At 39.4% G+C, this 22,275-nt stretch overlaps 1 protein-coding gene across 3 annotated transcripts in view; it reads left to right on the top strand.

Moving 5' to 3' along the window:
* Positions 1-1,982: 1,982 nt before the first annotated feature.
* The window catches only part of dlgap1b (discs, large (Drosophila) homolog-associated protein 1b), a 138,070-nt gene continuing 117,777 nt past the window's right edge, over positions 1,983-22,275 (top strand). For all 3 annotated transcript variants that reach the window (XR_015847598.1, XM_088322286.1, XM_088322285.1), the window contains exon 1: positions 1,983-2,158. The gene's annotated coding sequence lies outside the window, so the exon portion shown is untranslated. The remainder of the gene's footprint in view (positions 2,159-22,275) is intronic.

A 22,275-nucleotide genomic window follows, 5' to 3' on the forward strand; every position in this document is an offset into this window, starting at 1 on the left:
TGACTCACAACACGTGGTAAGCTTTCTCTCCTGGCTTTGATCTCTTTGATCTCGGGCAAAACTAACATAAAATGCGACAGAAACAAAATGAAAATAAATCCAAACAGCTTGCCAACATCATTTTTGCCGTTCCATGTATTCCGTTACTCCCCAAGCCTGCACAAAATTGAGTCATTTTATTCATATTTAGTTTCTTTTGTCTTTTATTAGCATATTTGGTATTGGAGTAATCCAAAAGTAATTGAAAGTAATCAAGATAAAGTAACCCTACCCAACCCTGGAGGCAACACATGTAGACTGATGCTACAACAATGCACAATGGTTACTGTATGCACAAGATGGGTCACAGTGCCCTGCTGACACCTCAAATGTCAGGTTATGGATTTTCTTACCACCCACATAGAACCAGTTAAAACGATTGGGGAGAAATGCTGGGATTATAAAATAGGATTAAGGTTTGAAACAGGCCTTGTGCTATATTTTCAGAAAGCTCGTGTTTGAAAAAGTGTTGCAAATTTGAAAGAAAAGAAGATAAAAACTTAGAAGCGATTGTCTTTTGTTGGTGTCGGTGTCAGGGTTGGTGTCATTTAGACAAAAACCTGTGGGTTTTTTTTCCTTTTTTTTGTTTTCCTTTTTTGATTTCCTTTTATTTGTCTTCTTTTTCCTTTTCATCATTTTTTCGTTTTCTGTTTTTAATCTTATTTTCAAATTTTTTTCTTTACTTCTATTCCGTCTTTTTTCTTTGCTTCATTTTTCTCATTTCTCTGTTCTTCCGTTATTCCTCTTTATTTCCTTTTTTTCTCTTTTCTCATTTTTTCTCTTTTTCCTCTTTGTGTCTCTCTTTTCCTTTCCCTTTTTATTTCCCCCCTGTTTTTATGCTTTCTTTCATGTTGTTCTTTGCTCTTTCTTCGGTTTTCTTTTGTCTGTTTTTCACATTTTTTTCTTCTCCTTTTTCATTTTCTTATTATTCTTTTCTTTGATTCTGCTATTCTTTTTATTTTTTTCATTGTTCTTACCATTTTTCTGGTTGCTTTTCTTTTTTCTCCTTTTCTTCTTTTTATCTATTTTTTCTGTTTTAATTTCTCTGTTTGTTGTTTTCTTCTTTTTTTCTTTATTTCATTTTCTATATTTACATTTTGTCCTTTCTCATTTCCTTTCTTCTTTTTTTTCTTTTCACTTTTCCTTTTTTCCCCTTTTCTGTTTTTCTTTTACGGTTTTTCATATTTTTCCTTTACTTCTTTGTTCTTTTTACACCTGTCTTTCATTTGCTTCTCTCTTTTCTTCTATGTTTTTTTCTCTTTTAATTTTTCTTATGTTTTTCTTTGCTCTTTTCTTCCCTATTCAGTTTTTCTTTTGATTTTCTTCCTTTCTTCAATTCTCCCTTCTTCCTTTTCTCTTTTTCTTTCATTTTTTAGAACATAATTTGTTCTCAAAAGGCAGCACAAAAAATGAGATGAAGATGGTGCAGCTTGGTCACTTTGAGTCTTTGTAGATTGTATTTTTCCTTGTGCTTTGTAGCGCTGTTTGTGGTTGCACTACACAATACAGCGATATATCGAAGGAAAAAAACACACACTGCATTTAATGAAAATGTAGCCCATGGAACATTTTAATCCATTTATTACTGATTGAATTGTTTTTTTTTGTTTTGTTTTTAGAACTTGATTTTCTTAGAAAATTGTATCCAATATATTTGAGAATGCTGGGCCGTTTTCATCAGAGCTTTTATTGTGAATGAAATGATCTGATCTTTTATTGTGAAAAGTTTGGGCCCAACCTCACCCAAGTCAAATGTATTAGAGACCCCTGATTATTCTGCCATTTGGTTCCACTTCCGGTTTGAAAACTTTGATCATGATCATATCCTTCCGCGCGCTGTGAATTCCAGTCCGCGTTTTAACCGCGCCCCTTAACCACGCAACCTATCCTCGCTCTCTCCTCACACGCACGCGCACACTCATACGTGCACACTCCGTGATGCAGCGGGGCACACGGACAGAGCGAGGCAGGTGGACGCTGCCACGGCGCGTGGAAAGCGGCCACGCCGTAAGTAACGTCCCGCTACTGCATCTAATTGACCATCCTGCCCCCCACAGCGGAGGAATTTCACGCCGGATTTGATCGTTTTCTTGCGTGGACGCGGAACCGCTTTGCTCAGGTAAGGACTTGCGCATGAATGTTGTGAACGTCCACGCGTGGACGCAATCGCCAACTTGGTGGAGTTGTTGAGGAGCTGAGATAAATGTGTTGCTTTAATTGATGCCCGAGAATTGTTTCGGGATAAGGTTAAAAGTGGAGTGAAAGTGCGTTCATCAAGGATCGACCGATATGGGTTTTTGAGGGCCGATATCAAGACTGATTATTTGTATTAAGATGAGACCGATGACCGATACTTGGAGACGATATTCCTTTGCTGTAAAAAGTTCAACATCGCCATATGACATTTTTAATACTGTAAAATGAAACAAAGGATGTTTTGAATTCTAATAAAACTTGAATAGCTCCCTGAAACCTATTAATCAGAAATTAGTTTCAACCAAAAACTAACAGTGCAGGAAAAAAACGAGGCTTTGCAGCAACTCGTATAAAGGTACACAAAAATTGAAATAGAGCCCTGATTTTTTTACAGTAAACAAAAAAGTCAATAGAATCAACATGACTGAGTGAACTTAAAAAAAAGTGCCTCGAAATTTCAAAGGAAGTCTCATATTAAAAAGAGTGGGCATTCCTGTTTTAAAGCCAGATTGAAAAACGCATGTTATGGTAACAGCTAATCACTCAGCCTTCCACTTTTGTATGCTTTTTTTTTGTTGTTGCTTTTTCTCAATCACAAACACACACGCTTGATAAACAAACTAATGTTATGATAAGAGCTAATATGTCAGTCTCCACCTGAATGTGCTTCCCTAAAGCAAGTTAACTACACTTTTAATGCCATCTCTTAATCACCCACACACTTTTCGACCACAAACTCAATATACTCAAAAATATCAGCAGTCTTGCCCCGCAGGCATGTCTGGACTCAGGAGTTAGCTAGCTGTCGCAGTTTACCCTGCTCTAACGTTATGTTCAGTTCTGCCCCTGGTCACTTTTGGAATCGAAATATGGGTAGCGTGTGAGACTGAAGGGAGGAAAGAGGGAGAGAAAGGCTCAGCTGTATCTGAGCATAAAGAATCGGCCCGTCGAATAAATAAAAATTCCCAAATAATGGTGCTGATAATCGGCCCGCCTAGTAGTCTGTCGAACTCTACTGGTTTTTTTTTTTTTTATATATATATACCGTATTTTCCGCACTATAGGGCGCACCGGGTTATAGGGCGCACCCCCCAAAAATAGTTTTTGGGCCTATATCTTTAGCCATTTTCCTTGTGAGTTTTTTTTTCAAAATAAAAGAAAAAAATATCCAATATTATGGATAAATGTGATCATTTAAAAGACGAACTTAATAGTAAAATATATGCTAATTTCAAATACATTTCTCATTTTATTCAAAATAAATGTATAATAATTAGCTAAACTATCTGTGTTTCTTCATTTTATCGATTTTGTTTGCCATTTTCTCATGAAATTGGATCAAAATGTGCATTAATTATCTAATATTATGAATAATTTGCACATTTGATGAACCTACGAGTAAAATATTTTCTAATTTCATGTAGTTTTCTTACATTAGTTCAATATAATGGAGCAAAAATACCTGAGATCTTCCATTTAAAGAGTTATTTTACTATTTTTCCTTGTGAAATTTACGAGAACTTTACTCATTTATTTACTCATTCATATTTGATAAATTAACGTTACTGTGAAATAGGCTCATTTCAAGTACTTTTCTTAGTCAGAAGAAATATATACAATTAAGCAAACCATCTGTGATCTTCTATTTTCTGTTTTACAGTTCTCATCTCATCTCATTAGCCGTACCGCTTATCCTCAGTAGGGTCGCGGGGGGCTGGAGCCCATCCCAGCAATCATTGGGCAGTGGGCAGGGGACACCCTGAACTAGTTGCCAGCCAATCGCAGGGCACACAGGGACAGACAACTCATTCGCTCATTCACACCTAGGGACAATTTGGACCGGCCAATTCACCTGAAATGCATGTCTTTGGAATGTGGGAGGAAACCGGAGTGCCCGGAGGAAACCCACGCAAGCACGGGGAGAACATACAAACTCCGCACAGAAAGTCTGGAGCTGGATTTGAACCCACGACAGGTTCCCATGACATGAACTGTGCCGCACAAGCGCTAACCACTGCGCCGCCGTGCTGTTTTACAGTTATTTTTTTAAATTTGAGCCGAGTTGCCTGTGATCTTCCATTTTTAACAGTTATTTTTTTCTTCCATTGGTGAAATTAGGTCAAATATAGAAAATCATTGATATTGTAAGTATAAGTTAGAGTTTAAATTGTGTGCACCTTTTTCCGAGTAGAGGAGATTACTGTAGTTCTTCTTTCCGCCGCTACCGGCGTGTGGTGGCGCTGTGAGAGGTCACGCAGCATCCACCCAGAAGAGGAAATCTACATCCTAGTTCGTGTGTAAACATATTACTGTACGTGCTAACAACTCATGCATCCATTTAATATGGTTGATGTAAAGTGTAAAGAAGAGGCGAGACGTTTCTTTTGAAATGAAAGTGGAATAAGAAAGCTTGATGCGGTTCAGAAAATGGTTGGATTGCTTTTTTTTCGGCCACTTTACATCACGTCATCTAACTCTTGAAGCGCATTTTCCAAGAGTAAGGTAAACTCATCTTTATCTTTATAGAGCATATTATTTTATGAAATGTTTATTTTTGTATTACAAAACCATACAGGTTACTTATACATGCCTTAAAAATAAACTAAGCACACAAAATATAGCACCGAGGCAAGTTACGAAAAAATCCAACTTACGAACGAGCATCCAGGATCAAATCTATTTTGTAAGTAGGGCAGTGTCTGTACGTGTGTGATTTGGTGTCCAAATCCTTTCCGAGGTCGAGTAGCTTGGCAGCATTGTTTGGGTGTCGTTCGTAGGTCGGGCAGCATCCATAGTTACTCACTACCCCTTTCCATGAAGTAATTGAGTTAGTAAGTGAATTAGCAGTAATTCATAACGGCGTTAGTCCCAACACTGGTAATATTTTTTTTTTAATTTCACAATTCTGGGAAGTTTTTTCAGTGTAGTTTAAAGATTACAGTTGAGATTTAACTCATTTATTGCCTATTGTTCTTTTTTATTTTTTTATTATTATTTCTATTATCTTTTATTTTAGTGTTTAAAATATTATTACATTTCTTTCCTTATTTGTTTGGGAGATAAATTATTATTTAACCCTTCTGTTGTCTTTGTCGACAAAATAATCCACCACCTGTCGTTAAAACCCCACTAAAAATGCCCTAAATTATATATATTTTAACTTTCAAATTTGAATACTTTTCCTAAAATGTAAATGTTGTTTTTATTCACATTTACATGCAAACTGTATAAAAAAGTGGAAAAAAAAGAAAAAAATGTCCCTTAAAATGAGGCTTAAAATTGTCTATTTTTGAATTATTATTTTCTGAATCATCTATATAAATTTTGTTCATTATTACTTTATTATTATCCATTTTTATTATTTTATTTTATTTCATTTAACTTGGAAAATATTTATTATTTGATTATTGGGAAATGTTAAAAATTTGTTATAATTGGTCTTTGAATCTTCACAGGCAGAGGGTTCGTTGTTTTATTCCTCCCCCTTTTGTCAACGTTTGCTTGCTAACTTCATTAAAATATGGAAACATATAAATGGTTGTGTAGTTTTAGTTACAAAGTGGTTTCATTGGTCTTTGAGTCTCCTTAAGCAGAGGGTTCTGCTACTTATTCCTCACCCTTCTGTCATAGATTGCAAACTGCCCTCATAAAAATATGGAAACCTAAGTATTTGAGTGGTTATAGTAAAAAAATGTTTTTATTACTCTTAGTGTCTCCTTAGGCATAGAGTTCTGTTAACTATTCTTCTCCCTTCTGTCATTGTTTGTATGCTATCCTCTTTAATATATGGAAAGCACTAAATGTTTGGGGTTCGCTAATAATTTGGTTTAAATTGCTCTGTGAGTGTTCTTGCGCAGGAGGTTCAGTTACTTATTCCTCCCATTTCCGCTATTGTTTTCACACTATCCTTCTAATATGGAGACCTATAAATACCTAATCTGTTTTAGTTAAGACGGAAATTGTTTTTAGTCTGTGTGATTATTACAAAGCGATTTCTTTTGCAGAAATGTGATAAATTCCGAAATGTTCCTGTACTTATTCCTCCACTTTCTGTCCAGCTTCATTAAACTATGGAAACGTAGAAATGTTTTTGTTGTTTTAGTAGAAAATGGATTTGAGTTGCTTTTTGGGTCTCAGTGTTTAGTAATCTATAGGTGGTTTTAGTTAAAGCGGACAGTTTTTCATTTGTATGATTTTGACAACGTAATTTTATGTGGAAATGTGAGGAATTCTCAAAGGTTTGCATACTTATTCCTCCCCTTTATGTCATGGTTTGAACACCATCCTCATTAAAATGTAGAAACTTATACATGTTTGGGTTGCTTTTGGTTCAAACGGTGGTTTCAATTGCTCTTTTACTTATTCTTTTATATATATATATATATATATATATATATATATATAAAAACAATAAACATTGTTGCAAATGCTCTGTGAGTCTTCTTACACAGAGGGTTCAGATGCTCATTCCTCCCCCTTCTGTCATTATTTGCACACTATCCTCCTTTAAATATGAATATCAATTAATGTTTGGGTGGTTTTATTATAAAATTGGTTTAAATTTCTCTGTGAGTCTTCTCACACAGAGGGTTCGGTTAGTTATTCCTCCCATTTCTGTTTTTTGCATGTTATCCTGATTCAAATACGTAAATCTATATCATTATTTGCATGTTATCCTTATTCAAATATGAAAACATATAAATGTTTGGGTGGTTTTATATACAGTAAAGAAAATAAGTATTTGAATAAATTGTTAAAAATCATGCATTGTGATTTCTGGGTTTTCTTTTTAGTTTATCTCTCTTACAGTGGACATGCACCTACGATGAAAATTTCAGACCCCTCCACGATTTTCAAGTGGAAGAAATAGCAAAATAGCACGGTGTTCAAATACTTATTTTCTTCACTGTATATATATATATATGTATATATATATATATATATATAAATAAATAAAACAATAAACATTGTTGCAAATGCTCTGTGAGTCTTCTTACACAGAGGGTTCAGGTACTCATTCCTCCCCCTTCTGTCATTCTTTGCACACTATCCTCCTTTAAATATGAAATCAATTAATGTTTGGGTGGTTTTATTATAAAATTGGTTTAAATTTCTTTGTGAGTCTTCTCACACAGAGGGTTCAGTTAGTTATTCCTCCCCTTTCTGTTTTTTTGTATGGTATCCTGATTCAAATACGTAAATCTATAAATATTTAGGTGGTTTTAGTTAACAAACGATTTTTGATCTTTTTAAACAGAGTGTACATTTACTTATTCCTCCCCATTCTGTCAAAGTTTGCACTTTTTCGTAACAATGTACTCGTTACTTACCCATCGCCAATAATACGTCGTAAACGTATCATTTTAAGCCTCGTTAAATAAAATTGTCTTTGTCTATGTGGACTGAGCGAATTATCATTCAGAGATTCAAGGATGCTTAGAAGGACGGAGGCGAGGTTGGCCGCGTATGGAGAAAGCATTAGCAGATTAGCTAGCTTGCACCGCGTTCGCATTCCGACAAAGCGACGATGCTGTGCCGCATGCAACATTTAAACTAATGAGGTGTGGAGCAAGGAGTGTAGCTTAATGATTTTCACTCCCCCTTTAACTTTATCTTCTAGCCTGAAAAGCTCTGCTGGGCGACATGTTTTTTTTTTTGTGCAATATATAAGACATAGCGCCGTTATCGACCGATCTCGCTTTATTGCTCCGCCTGTCCTTCCCCCTCCTGTTAGTACTTGCCGTTTTTGCCTGTGGATAATGAACTTTCCACCTTCTAATCTCCGTAAACTGAATCATATTTTATTCAGAATGGAAAAAAGACGGGGAAAGATATGTTCTATGTTTATATACAGAGGTCCTCGCCGAGAATAAAGAATCTATGACTGAGTATTGGTATTAAGACTGCGGTACTTGGGGTAAATTAAATTCTTGATTTTTGTGGATGAATCATTTACTTCATTAGTTTTTTTCGCAGAGGGGGGTAGTAACAAGTTACATTTATTAGTGTAAGTTTTGGGACAGTGTGTACTTCTGGGAGTATGTTTAAATCCTTATACTTTTGACTTTGATTAGATTTGTGAAGAAAAAAACGGTACTCTTACTCCACTACATCATGCCACATAGAACCTGTCACTTAAATCCCCTCGACATAAGTAGATAGATAGATAGATAGATAGATAGATAGATACTTTGTTTATCCCCGAAGGGAAATTCACATAAGTACGCGCATCCCTTCTTTTCTTGTCTTCTTCCCTCTTGTGTCCCCTGACTAATAGCTGAGCTGAGCGGCATTAGCCCCGCCCCTTTTAAAGGAGCCGCGCCACAGCCAGTAAGGTAGCAAACCAGCGTGTGTGTGTTTGTGTGTGTGAGCTGCCATGGATCCCAAAGGTAGAAAGAGAAAAATAACTGCATACAAATCAAAGGTAAACTGTATTAATGGGGCGGCAGTAGCTCAGGAGGTAGAGCGCTCGTCTTTGGATCAAGGGATCCCAGTTCGAAACCCGGCTCGTCCGTGTTACATGTCGAAGTGTCCTTGGGTAAGACACTGAAGGCCTAATACCCCCAGTAAGCAGGTTAGCGCCTTTCATGGCTGCAAGGCCGCTATTGGGAAATGTAGAGCACATTGTAAAGCGCTTTGGGAAGTCATTGACTTGAAAAGCGCTATATAAATGCAGATAATTTCATTTCATTTCATTATATTTAATTTACCTTTTGAATAGGTTGCCATTTTATTTTTATGAATGTATGCTGCGTTTTTTTTTTTGCAATCTTCTTTTTTTGGCTCAGATAAGGGGACAATATCAACCTATAGTGATGTTTTTTCCAGTCTTCAAAATAAAAATGACATCAAAAATGAGATTTCTTATTTGCATTTCTTTAATTTTATCATGACAATTAAATATTTTGTAATTAATTCATATAATACCCGTTAAACTTGAGACGGTATCTCACAAGAGATTAGTCACGTCATTCTCCACAGGATGTGTTGCATCCAACTACGTCATTTTTATAGAAGGCTAATATAAATACATACAGCATGTGTTGCATTCATCATAAGGGTTTTAATTTATTTTTTTTCCTTTGGTCCAAAATGGCTCTTTCAACGTTTTGGGTTTCTAACCCCTGGGATAGCTTCTTGTTCTGCACGTAGAGTCTGTTACAAAAAAAAGTCCTGTGCTACTTGTGCTTAATTTAATTCTTTGGTTTATACTATTATTACTAGTTGGTTTATTAAATTAATTAAAATTACCTTGTTAATATTTGTGTACTTTTAATTAATAATGATTGGATGGGTTTTGATGATCGAATAAATGGTTGTTTTTGATTTTAAAAAAACAAAACAAATAAGACGTAGCTTCTGTTACTTAGTACTGGCGTCATTTATTTCTGAAGTATTTTTTTACTTTTACTCAAGTTATTATTTGGATGACTACTTTTCACTTCTACTTTAATCATATTATTCCAAAGTAACAGTACTTTTACTTGAGTAAAATTTTTGGCCACTCCCCACACCCCTGATTCTCTTAGATTTTTAGGCTATTATACAGTATAAAGTATTAAAGTTTTCTCATTTAAATTAGCATAAGCAATTATGCTAGCAGGCTAAATGCCTTGCTATGCACTTGTTATTTTCCAAGTGAAATGTTTAAATATTTTGCAATAAATCAGTTTTTAGGTATGTTGCTGTGTGATACTGCTAAAAAGAGGGTAAGTGAAGTAGCTACTGACTTTCGAGTCGCGAGTCAGTTGTAACAATGGCAGCGGTTAGCACGCATCCTATCACTCTTGGCTAGCTTGCGTTTGCATTAGCGGTTAAGCTAGCAGGCAAAAGGCTAAGCTATGCGCTTATTTCGCATAAAGTGTTATTTTCCGTGAGAAACGTTTGTATATTTTACAATAGAGCACTTTTTAAGTATGTTGCAGTATGATACAGATAAAAAGAGGCTACTGACTCACGAGTCGCGAGCGAGTTGTGAGTCAGCAGAGAGTACACATCTCTTTCGCTTCTGGCTAGCTTGCCTTCATTTAATTGCCGAGCAGTCTGGACAGCGGAACAGGACGTCTTGTGTTTCTTGTGTTTAGCTGGAAGGGCAACGCCATCCTGGGCTACTCCTGCACACTCAAACACCAAGATTGCTCGAACAAAAGCTGTTGGCCAGGCGATTTAATTTGCCCCCCTTCTCCACAAACAAGCGGCGTGTGAGCCCCAGGAAACCTGTCAGGGAATTTTCTGTTTTTTTTCCACCTGCTTTAATTTGTACAGTCTCTAGAGCGAGAAGAACTTCCCCCTTAGAGACACTTTGGCTTACTTGCTCTCTACAACAACGAATCAGTTTTCAACTAAATGTGCTTAATCCCTTTCCTTTAGAGATTATCTGCCTTTTGGAGGAGTTTAAGGCTTAGAAAACACACTTTCATCTTCTGAAATAGACTGCGTGGGAATTGTTTACAAGGAAGTGCGGACTCTCTTACTGAATAAATGTTTCAAATATTTACATATAATAGTCCCTCAATTATAATGGTTAATGGGGGCCAGAACCCCCCAGTGAAATGTGAAAATCCACAAAGTTACGTCACACCTTCATAAAAGGGTTCAAACTGCTTACTATCTGAGAATATACGACCGTGACAAAATAACTATCGATTTACAAATAAAAACACAGAACCCAAAATTAGAGTTGGATAAATGGTCCTTAATGTCATTATAGAAAGTACAACGAAAACGGAGAGCTTATTCTCTCAGTGTAAGAAAGCAATTAGAGAACGTCTGGCTAGCTGCATGCTAGCATTAGGTACCCTCGGCATGAGCCAGGTGTCCACGATTATTAAAATAAAACAATATCGAATGTAGCTGTTTCCTACAAGTTGTATCGTTTTCAAGGGTAATGGATCTGGCAATAGTGAGATGTAGGCTAAACAGGGGTAGCTTGCGAGATTTGTTACGTAGCCTAGCTATAGGCCAAACCTGTGACCCCGAGATTGCATACTGAGTCTGATTCAATGATGAATTTGTTTTCAGTGTAATGAGACAGTAAAAGCTAGCTGTCGCTTTGCTTCTCAGTTTGTTTTGGTGGTCACATTGACTTGTGCGCTCACCCCGCTCTTTGACTGACAGCATACACCAGCCTATCACAGTTGGGCACACAGGCAGTCACTCCAACCCAACACACACAGCTACAACCTGCCCCGGTGATAGCATTTGTTGTCCCCTGTCTGCCGAAGAACACAATGCACAATATGTTTAGCAAAGACAATAAAAACAATTTTAATTAAAAATCAGCGAAGCAGTGAACCAATACCTACAGTGCGAACTAACGAGGGATTACTGTTTTACTTTAGTATATATTGAGAAAATAATTTGTTTGTCCAGACATTTGTTTTTATTCTGCTTGAAACAATTAAGAATGTGGTCCTGTTTTGACTATCAAACACCTGCAGGGAAGATTGCTTAGGACACCAGGGTTGGGTTATTTTGACTATTGTTGCACACTATTAACGTAAACCATTATTGCAATTTACTTTTTGCGGTTTTGCTACTTGGCGTTTTTTTATCGCGCAATGTTTCATGCATTCTAATTTGCTGAACAGATGCCCTGCCTGTGTATACCTGTTTCTCAATAACATTGCAATCTTAGATGCACACATGTAAAACTGCTAGATTAACCTACATTACATACTCGCAAACCTTTTTCCAATTTTTTTTTTTTTAAAAGCGATCTTGTCAACAAAACGCTCTGGGCCAAAATGCAGAGGAATATTTATATCGCCAACAATGTCGGGCTTCTGACATGCCAAAGGAAGACAAAAGCCGTTTTCTATTAAAGTCCACATGATGTCGACTAAATATCATCTGAAGTAAAAAAATATTTTCCGCCACTTAATGCAATAAAGTATAAGCAGTAAAATTATTTTTAAAATCACAATTCGAAAGTTCAGAAGTTTGTAAAAAAAACAAAAACCCATTTAAAAGGTACAATACTTTTTGGGTTGAACAGATGCTTGAGACTTTAAAAAGGGTCGGTTCTTTGGTTGCACTGTAAAAGATTTAAGATTCAAGGTTTTATTGTCCTATGCACAGTAATGAACCAAGATTCCCTGCACAATGAAATTCTTACTTTGCTGTCCACGCTGTTGCCACCGTAATACAGCTAAGAAACTATATACATGTACACATGAAACAATATTACGAATATTAAAAATATAAAAATACAAGATTAACTCGATGAGTTAAGGCAGTAAGATCAAAATAAGATAAAACACAGTTGAAAGTGACTGTAGTGGAAGAATAGTCCAAGTGGTCCAGTTTAAATTGTCTGGTGTAATAAAGTGTCTTTAGTGTGCTGAACGTGTCTGGTTGTTCGATTAGCAGCCTTTTAGAGTCTGATAGCATAGGGGTAAAAAGAGTTCTTTAGAAGGGTTGTCCTGCATTTCACACTCCTGTGCCTCCGTCCTGAGGGTAGGAGTGTAAACAGTCCGTGTTGTGGGTGGGTGGGGTACTTAATTATAGAAGCAGCCCTCCTGTGGACTCTGCGATGGTATATGCTCTGCAGAGAGGGCACTGGAGTCCTGGTGATCCTCTGAGCGTTCTTAACCACTATCTGCAGGTGTTTGCGGTCCATGGCTGTGATACTGCCATACCAAACAGTTATGCAGCTGGTCAGGATGCTCTCCACGATGCATCTGTAGAAGTTGCTGAGTATCTTGCTTGACATTCCAAACCTCCTCAGGAAGTACAGTCGCTGTTGAGCTTTCCTGACAAGCTGTGTGGTGTTGAGGGTCCATGTGAGGTCCTCAGCGATGTGCACGCCGAGGTGCTTAAAGCTGCTCACCTGCTCTACTTCCAGCTCACGGATAAATAGTGGCTGATGAAGTCTCCGCCTCTTCCTCATGTCCACTATCATCTCCTTTGTCTTGTCCGTATTGAGGGTGAGGTTGTTGTTCTCGCACCATGTCACCAGACTCCACTTCCCTCCCGTAGGCCGCTTTGTTCCCTGCAGTGATGCGACCTATCACTGCAGTGTCGTCGGCTAACTTCAGGAAGATGTTATCCTTGTCGGAGACTACGCAGTTGTGCGAGAAGAGGGTGTAGAGGATTGGGCTGAGGACGCATCCCTGCTGAGTTCCTATGTTGGTGGTGATGCTGGCTGATGTCCTAACAACTAATAGAGATAAACATATATTCTAATTTTTTTATAAGTCTGGGTTATTTATTAAGAATAAGCCCAACAATTGGGTCTTTTTACACAAAGCGACCTGGAAAAATGGGTCAAATAGGTCCAAGTATTGGGTTGGTCTCATTTTCGAACCAATCTTTTTAAATACAGCATTAGTTAGCTTTGAAAATCAAGCCCAGTTTGTAGGCACTGGTGAGAAAGCAGCACAGCTTTTGAGTAGAAGATAAAATAGTTTAATACAGGTTTTCATATTGCTTGCGTTGGGCCAGAAAATGTACCTTTTTTCATTGGCAATCTGTTGAACCTTTCACATATCATCATTAGACACTCCAACATTTCAAAGTGGTCAGAACAGGCAGAGGATTACCGATGATCCTGTTGACTGCCAACAGTTTTCTGTATTCCGTCCGTAAATTGGAATTTCGGAGGCCGTCCAAAAAGCCTGATACGGGATGGCGGCTGAAGAGCTCAGGTCACCGGGTTGCTACCACGCTAATCTGCCGACGGGAGTCTTCTCTACGCGCAGCGGATTTTAGGTCGCGTGCTATTGCATCACCGATGTCGAGCGTTGTTTACCTTTGCGGCTCCCATTGGAACGTGCTTACCGTGCCTGCAAGCTTAACTCGGGACGTAACCCCTTTTTTTCTGATGCACACAAGTTGACATTTCGGTGGTGGATATTGTGTAAGAAATTGTCTGCGAATGTCATGCATTTTTTTCATAAAAACTTAACATATTGGATCAAAAAAATGACCTACCCGTCACACGGATAGTCAACTCCAGGTCTGCGACAATCGATTAATCTGTCAATTATTTTGATCATTTGAATCATCAGATTTTGTAAAATGTTTTCACTTCAATCCCTGTATTCTTAATTAAATAAAATGACAGTTGTCAAGGTTCAAGCTTTAATCTTGGAGTTAAAAGTGAAAACAGCTTTAAAACTGAGTGAATGCTTTATATATGAGATGTAGCTTTAGAACTGGTTTATTTTCTGACCAATAGCGTGATAGCTGCTTGGGCTCCTGAGTTCTCTTTACTGCTTTAACTCACAGGTTATAGGGTTGTAAGTGCTGTAACTCCCGGTAATGGCTTTATAGCTGCTTTAACTCCTGCGCTATAGCTTTATAGCTGCTTTGACTCCTGCGCTATAGCTTTATAGCTGCTTTGACTCCTGCGCTATAACTTCACAGCTGATTTGACTCATGTGCTGTAGCTGTATAGCTGCTTTGATTCATGCGCTATAGCTTTATAGCTGCTTTGACTCCTGCGCTATAGCTTTATAGCTGCTTTAACTCCTGCGCTATAGCTTTATAGCTGCTTTGACTCCTGAGTTATAGCTTTATAGCCGCTTTGACTCCTGCACTATAACTTCACAGCTGATTTGACTCATGTGCTGTAGCTGTATAGCTGCTTTGACTCCTGCGCTATAGCTTTATAGCTGCTTTGACTCCTGCGCTATAGCTTCATAGCTGCTTTGACTCATGTGCTGTAGCTGTATAGCTGCTTTGATTCATGCGCTATAGCTTTATAGCTGCTTTGACTCCTGCGCTATAACTTTATAGCTGCTTTGACTCCTGCGCTATAGCTTCAAAACTGCTTTGACTCCTGCGCTATAGCTTTATAGCTGCTTTGACTCCTGCGCTATAGCTTTAAAGCTGATTTGACTCCTGCGCTTGTAGCTGTATAGCAGCTTTGACTCATGCGCTTGTAGCTGTATAGCAGCTTTGACTCATGTGCTTGTAGCTGTATAGCAGCTTTGACTCATGTGCTTGTAGCTGTATAGCAGCTTTGACTCATGCGCTATAGCTTCAAAGCTGCTTTGACTCCTGCGCTATAGCTTCAAAGCTGCTTTGACTCCTGCGCTATAGCTTCAAAGCTGCTTTGACTCCTGCGCTATAGCTTCATAGCTGATTTGACTCCTGTGCTGTAGCTGTATAGCAGCTTTGACTCATGCGCTATAGCTTCCTAGCTGCTTTGACTCATGTGCTGTAGCTGTATAGCTGCTTTGACTCCTGAATTTTCAGCTTCCTTGCTGCCGTGACTCCTGCGCTATAGCTTTATAGCTGCTTTGACTCCTGCTCTATAACTTCATAGCTGATTTGACTCATGTGCTTGTAGCTGTATAGCAGCTTTGACTCATGCGCTATAGCTTCATAGCTGCTTTGACTCATGCGCTGTAGCTGTATATCTGCTTTGACTCCTCCGCTGTAGATTTATAGCTACTTTGACTCCTGAATATTCAGCTGCCTTGCTGCCGTGACTCCTGCGCTATAGCTTCATAGCTGCTTTGACTCTTGCGCTATAGCTTTATAGCTGCTTTGACTCCTGCACTATAGCTTTATAGCTGCTTTGACTCCTGCGCTATAGCTTCAAAGCTGCTTTGACTCCTGCGCTGTAGCTGTATAGCTGCTTTGACTCCTGCGCTATAGCTTCATAGCTGATTTGACTCATGTGCTTGTAGCTGTATAGCAGCTTTGACTCATGCGCTATAGCTTTATAGCTGCTTTGACTCCTGCGCTATAGCTTTATAGCTGCTTTAACTCCTGCGCTATAGCTTTATAGCTGCTTTGACTCCTGAGTTATAGCTTTATAGCCGCTTTGACTCCTGCACTATAACTTCACAGCTGATTTGACTCATGTGCTGTAGCTGTATAGCTGCTTTGACTCCTGCGCTATAGCTTTATAGCTGCTTTGACTCCTGCGCTATAGCTTCATAGCTGCTTTGACTCATGTGCTGTAGCTGTATAGCTGCTTTGATTCATGCGCTATAGCTTTATAGCTGCTTTGACTCCTGCGCTATAACTTTATAGCTGCTTTGACTCCTGCGCTATAGCTTCAAAACTGCTTTGACTCCTGCGCTATAGCTTTATAGCTGCTTTGACTCCTGCGCTATAGCTTTAAAGCTGCTTTGACTCCTGCACTATAACTTCATAGCTGATTTGACTCCTGCGCTTGTAGCTGTATAGCAGCTTTGACTCATGTGCTTGTAGCTGTATAGCAGCTTTGACTCATGTGCTTGTAGCTGTATAGCAGCTTTGACTCATGTGCTTGTAGCTGTATAGCAGCTTTGACTCATGCGCTATAGCTTCAAAGCTGCTTTGACTCCTGCGCTATAGCTTCAAAGCTGCTTTGACTCCTGCGCTATAGCTTCATAGCTGATTTGACTCCTGTGCTGTAGCTGTATAGCAGCTTTGACTCATGCGCTATAGCTTCCTAGCTGCTTTGACTCATGTGCTGTAGCTGTATAGCTGCTTTGACTCCTGAATTTTCAGCTTCCTTGCTGCCGTGACTCCTGCGCTATAGCTTTATAGCTGCTTTGACTCCTGCTCTATAACTTCATAGCTGATTTGACTCATGTGCTTGTAGCTGTATAGCAGCTTTGACTCATGCGCTATAGCTTCATAGCTGCTTTGACTCATGCGCTGTAGCTGTATATCTGCTTTGACTCCTCCGCTGTAGATTTATAGCTACTTTGACTCCTGAATATTCAGCTGCCTTGCTGCCGTGACTCCTGCGCTATAGCTTCATAGCTGCTTTGACTCTTGCGCTATAGCTTTATAGCTGCTTTGACTCCTGCACTATAGCTTTATAGCTGCTTTGACTCCTGCGCTATAGCTTCAAAGCTGCTTTGACTCCTGCGCTGTAGCTGTATAGCTGCTTTGACTCCTGCGCTATAGCTTCATAGCTGATTTGACTCATGTGCTTGTAGCTGTATAGCAGCTTTGACTCATGCGCTATAGCTTCATAGCTGCTTTGACTCATGCGCTGTAGCTGTATATCTGCTTTGACTCCTCCGCTGTGGATTTATAGCTACTTTGACTCCTGAATATTCAGCTTCCTTGCTGCCGTGACTCCTGCGCTATAGCTTCATAGCTGCTTTGACTCTTGCGCTATAGCTTTATAGCTGCTTTGACTCCTGCGCTATATTTTCATAGCTGCTTTGACTCCTGTGCTGTAGCTGTATAGCAGCTTTGACTCATGCGCTATAGCTTCATAGCTGCTTTGAATCATGCGCTGTAGCTGTATAGCTGCTTTGACTCCTCCGCTGTAGATTTATAGCTACTTTGACTCCTGAATTTTCAGCTTCCTTGCTGCCGTAACTCATGTGCTATAGCTTTATAGCTGCTTTTACTCATGTGCTATAGCTTTATAGCTGCTTTTACTCATGTGCTATAGCTTTATAGCTGCTTTTACTCATGTGCTATAGCTTTATAATTGCTTTGACTCATGTGCTATAGCTTTATAGCTGTGTTGTCCCTAATTTATAGCATTATTGCTGCTTTGACTCCTAGGTAATAGCTTTATAATTTTCATAACTCAAAGTCAGCAAGGGCAGCACGGCAGCGCAGTGGTTAGCGCTTGTGCGGCACAGTTCATGTCATGGGAACCTGTCGTGGGTTCAAATCCAGCTCCAGACTTCCTGTGCGGAGTTTGTATGTTCTCCCCGTGCTTGCGTGGGTTTCCTCCGGGCACTCCGGTTTCCTCCCACATTCCAAAAACATGCATTTCAGGTGAATTGGCCGGTCCAAATTGTCCCTAGGTGTGAATGAGCGAATGAGTTGTCTGTCCCTGTGTGCCCTGCGATTGGCTGGCAACCAGTTCAGGGTGTCCCCTGCCCACTGCCCGGAGATGGCTGGGATGGGCTCCAGCCCCCCGCGACCCTAATGAGGATAAGCGGTACGGCTAATGAGAGATGAGAGAAAGTCAGAGCAAACATTAAATATCTCATACCATTAACTGAAATAAAATGATGACAAATTGAATCATTCATTACAGTAGTTGTTGCACCTCTTGTTAAGTCCTTCATGGAGTCAAAAGACACACAGTTGGAACTGTCAATCCGGAAAGCCAGGCTACTTTGTTTACGTTTTACCTACCGGAGCATGCTCCGACTGCCAAATGCCACAAACATTGTTGGCTAACACAATCCACCAGGGGAGGCCTTTGGCCAGAACCCCACCGAGACACATGCGAGGTCCTCTGTGGTGGAATCGACCACCGCATGCTAAGTGCTGCTTTGCGACGGCACTCAGGCAGCCGTGAAGCTTGTTAGTCCAAACGCAAACTGACTGCTGGCCGACTCGCTTGACGGGGCCGCCTTATTGACAGCGGTCTTGTTCGCTCAAGGGGAAAAAAATTCGTTGCACAAGTCCCGCGGCACTGACCCAGAGAAAACATTCAAGGTTTTTACTTTTTTATTTGTTAATAGAAAAAAACGTCACGATTTGAAAGCGCCTTGTTCTTTGTGCTTTGTTACGCTTACTTCTTTCGTGTCTTTTGCGTGTTTGCGCGCTAAAGCCGCGGGCTCACAACTACATGCGGGTTGGAGCTCTAGGAAGCTTTCCCATGGCCTGTCCCTTCTGCTGACTGTGATCCGTGGAGATGGCTGACATCTCTCGTGAAAGGCTGCTGACAGGACCTAACAGTTTTGACAAGCACTCACGAATATTTTAGAACACTTGGAAAGTTATATTAAACGGTGCGGACTAGAAGGCAGGGAAAGCAAAGACTTTCTGTCTGTTTAACCCAATTGAACTCGAGATGACCGGTCCGCAGCTACGTCGTTTTCCTGATTTGCCAAACAGCCTCGTCTGCTGTTGCCGTGGGAGGAGGCCCTCGATGAATCAGCGTTGTGACGAAGACCTCCCTTAAGCCGCCTGGCCAACGTTCTCTTTCGAAGGGTGGCTGAGATCACAGTTACATTTGGCCCAAAGTGTGGTTCCTCAAAGCTGCTGCGCGTCACTGAGCCTCAAAGCTCTATTTTTGTGAGCGACACCTTCATGGGCCCAAGGCTTTTTCACTAATCAAGTTCAGTTAAAAATACTTCATATGCTTGCACATAAGCCTACATTGCATATACATAAGCGTCACCCTAAAACTGCCTTGAAATAGCCGCATGCTCAAAGAAACCTACCAAAAGTATTTATAAAACATGTATTGTTGCAGTATTGAAATATGTCTCGTGATATATACCCATAATTGTATTAGTTAGTTTTCCAGTACTTACTCATTTATTATTATAATCATTGCGTTATCATTTTAATAATTTCATTCATTTGGTCGTGATAGATGCACCTTATGATTATCCATATATTTGAATGACGTTTTTACTTCTTGGTGTGTCCTTCATGATATCTAGTATGCTATCAAGGAATACTTTGAGACTTGTCATGGATTTTGTTCTTCTTGGAGCCAGCACCTCTCTCTGGTATATAAACTATGGTCAGCCATGTTGTCTACGTACTTGCGCTTTGTATTGCATACCCAAAATATATTGTATTTTCTGTTTTTTGTTTTGTTTTATTGTAAACAAAGACCTTAACTGAACCTTGTGCGTGACGAGATGTGGAGGTAAGACAAAGCTTCCTTCCTCTTCGGTAAACAACAATAATGGTTTAATGTGTAAATAATAAATAAAAATATGCTAGCAACAAAAAAAGATCAAAAAAATCAATTTTAAACTTTTTACTGTACCCTCAAGCAGCACTTCTATTGCAGAGTCTTGTACATTTTTGTTTTTCCCAATAATTATCTTCTTTGACTCAATTGTTGTCACTGTTTCCTACTTTTTCTTATCACTTAGTCTCCTGAATATCATTACTATTTTCAAAAAAGGAAATAAAACCTACTAAATAACAATCAATTGAGATGTGATCTCTCTCCCTTATGTTTCTGAACACTGTCCAATACTGATTTTTTTTACATTTGTAAATAAATTATTTTATAAAATCTTTTGTTGCATCTACAAGATGCTTCTCTCCACGACCATGTTCGCATGGGGCCAAATGACGTTCATCAATCTGTATCTTCAAGCCTTGGATTCTGGCCTTCTACCAAGTGCAAGTCACCTCGTTAATGTTGCCATGGAAGGGTCCAGACTGTCATGTGACCACGCATCCTAGAAAGTCTCTGAGCGTGGCTCGGGTTTATTTAAAGCCAGGAGCTTTATTTAAGAAGCCGTCGGCTGAGATAAGCTGGGAAAAGGTCCGGCTCGAAATGGAATAGAGGGGACTATTTGAAGAAGAGTCCTGTTTTAAGCGCCTGGCCGATGCGGGGTGAACGGTGGCGATAAGGGTCTTTGCAACAATGGGAAATATTTTGCATTGGCAGGCATTTAATGTATCCTTTCACATTTTGAATGGGAAATAACGTTGATGCTGACGAGGCTTTGTCAAGCTAGAGCCCATAGTCACAGTGTGGTCGTCCTTTCATCCGTCCTTGTGATGATGTCCTGCATATCTCAAATAGAGTCAGCAAAACAACGTTATTGAGGACTTTCAGACTCTTTAAACTTAACCCCTAGCTGGTTGGAGACTCAAGACCCGTGACTTTATCAGAATCGGGTCCAATTTGCCAATTTTGGGTCCAAACCCTCGGAAAAAAGGCACACTCAAGGTTGTTTTTAGGAACAAAAGTATAGCGTGGAATGTTTGTTACCCTACAACTAACTCCATCCTTCAATACAAAACTAATAAAAAGATAAGTTAAAAAAACGGAGCAGCGCGGTAGCGCAGTGGTTAGCGCGTGTGTGGCATAGTTCTGAGGTCATGGGATCAAACCTTCCTGTGTGGAGTTTGCCTGTTCTCCCTGTGCTTGTGTGGGTTTCCCCCGGGCACTCCGGCTTCCTCCCACATTCCAAAAACATGCATGTCAGGTTAATTGGCCGGTTCAAATTCTCCCTAGGTGTGATTGAGCGAGTGAGTTGTCTGTGTCTGTGTGCCCTGCGACTGGATGGCAACCAGTTCAGGGTGTACCCGGGCTGCTGCCTGAAGATAGCCGGAATGGGCTCCAGCACCCCCGCGACCCTACTGATGATAAGCGGTGCAGATAATGGATGGAGGTTAAAAAAAAAAAAAAACACCACTGTGTCGCCTTACGGCACCTTTTTTTCTTTAATAAATAAGTTACTGCGTTTAAAAAGTAATACAAGGCTAAAAACTGATGTATGTTTATTAAAAAGTGTTTATCTGAGTGTTTAGTGGAAAAACTGAGTAATAATATTACTTCTGGGTTTTGCGAGTCACTTTCGGTTCTGCAATCTGGTTGTAATGGACGTTTGCAGTTTTCACCATCCAGAAAAGGGAATCGAGTTGTAAAGATCAAATCCACTGTGGTAACAGGGCTTCTTTGGTGGTTTAGCTCACTCTTATATCGATAACACTACAACCACAGTGACATTCGATAACATTTCAGACTCCCTTATGGGTTGTAGGTAAATAAGGTGATTTTATGCAAACATTATTCCTATAATTGATAACACGAGCAAAACAGGTGTGATGGTAATTCATTCAATCTTTACCAAGTACTGTACTCATGATATGTCAACTTTTCAGCCACAAATCATAGCCTGTCCTTCTAGTATAAAAGTGATTGTCAGCCATTTTGGTGTATGATTGAAATGTGTCACTTTATCTGTCATCATTATGGTAATAGTCCTCAATTTATTGAACCAATTCAAACAGCCTGGGAAAGTAACATGCTCCAGTTTTATTTGCTATCGTCAAAGTTATTGTCCTGCCACTTTAAATCCTCAAGGAACAATGACGAACTAATACAATTTGGTCTGATACCACGGCAACCATTGATCACAGCAACAGAAAAAGAAGACTTCTTATGTCTGCGTTGCAATCTGGCCCTAATCTCCACAGTACGGTTCATGGTTTAAGACTATCTCGGGAACAAAACAAATTGACTATTATTTGGTTGTTTAGCTAAATGTTTTGCCAGTTTAAAAGATGGAGAAGAATGGTGATAGGTCTCAAACATACCATACCATAACAAGACATCATAGTTTTTTTATACAAAACCAACAGGGAAACGTTAATGTCACAATTCAGCTAGAAAATACATTGGTGAGCATA

Source organism: Urocampus carinirostris, chromosome 18 (genome assembly GCF_059441175.1).
Source record: "Urocampus carinirostris isolate Australia breed hairy pipefish chromosome 18, RoL_Ucar_1.0, whole genome shotgun sequence".
Classification (NCBI taxonomy): Eukaryota; Metazoa; Chordata; class Actinopteri; order Syngnathiformes; family Syngnathidae; genus Urocampus; species Urocampus carinirostris.